The sequence below is a fragment of the Meleagris gallopavo genome, chromosome 26, assembly GCF_000146605.3.
Source record: "Meleagris gallopavo isolate NT-WF06-2002-E0010 breed Aviagen turkey brand Nicholas breeding stock chromosome 26, Turkey_5.1, whole genome shotgun sequence".
NCBI lineage: Eukaryota > Metazoa > Chordata > Aves > Galliformes > Phasianidae > Meleagris > Meleagris gallopavo.
This window is the reverse complement of record NC_015036.2, coordinates 5,260,662-5,261,729: the sequence shown is the minus strand read 5'-3', so window position 1 is coordinate 5,261,729 and position 1,068 is coordinate 5,260,662.

Below are 1,068 nucleotides of genomic sequence, written 5' to 3'. Positions count from 1 at the left end.
AGACGACAGGAGGGGAGATTGAGAGTGGAGATGAGGCAGAAGGTTTGGCACTGAGGGCGGTGAGGCACTGGCACAGGTTGCCCAGAGAGGCGGTGGTGCCCCGTCCCTGCAGACAGCCCAGGTCAGGCTGTTGGGGCTGTGAGCACTGCTGGAGCTGTGGGTGTCCCTGTGCACTGCAGGGAGCGGCACCAGGCGGCCTTTCAGCTCCCTTCCAACCCAAACCATTCTGTGATTCTCCCAGAATCCATCCCTGGACTTGAGCTAGAATGTACCACCTCTGCTGGAGGTTTCTGTCTATTCTCTGCTGGACAAACATACGGAGACGTGAGCATTGCTGCTATTGTGCACTTTATTTCTCTAAGTCCTCTCACTGAGGGTCTCAAAGCACTTTTCAGGCAGTCTGTGCGGTGTTTCCAGTTGATGGGTGGTGCTGCTGCTGCCAATGGGTCGAGTGATTTGCTTGGGGACAGACAGAAGTCCATAAGGAGCCAGGAGCAGAACACAGCAAACTCCTGAGTTCCTGTTCAGATGCAAATATTGCCTCCACTGGAATGACTTTAAGGTTGATTTTGTAGTGATGTGCATTCCCTACATTTCAAAGCTATCAAAAATAAACCACAGAGTCATCAAAAGCAAGCTAAAGTCTCGTCTAGGACCAGAAAAGTCAGTTACCTTCACTTGCAGAACACTGTTGGGAGCTTTGGCATTGTTTTCAAAACAGTGAGCAAAAGGAAAAGAAGTAAAGAAAAAGAACCAAATCAGACTGGAAATAAGGACAGATTAAACAAGCAGTGAGGATCCAGATGAGTGTGACTTTAAATATCCCAGGAGGGAACACTGTGAATTCAGTTTGGAAGTTCTCTGCTCTCCCCACCCTGAGCAGCAGCACTGCTCCCAGCAGCACTTCCCACAGCAGAAACAAAACAAGCAACCAACACAGGGGAACGGAAGACGCACGTGCAGATGCACACACACACACACTGCAACACGTTGGGGTGAAACATTTACATTTATATCGAAATATGCACTAAACAGAGTGAGTTCTACCAGCTGATGCATTTCTTTTTT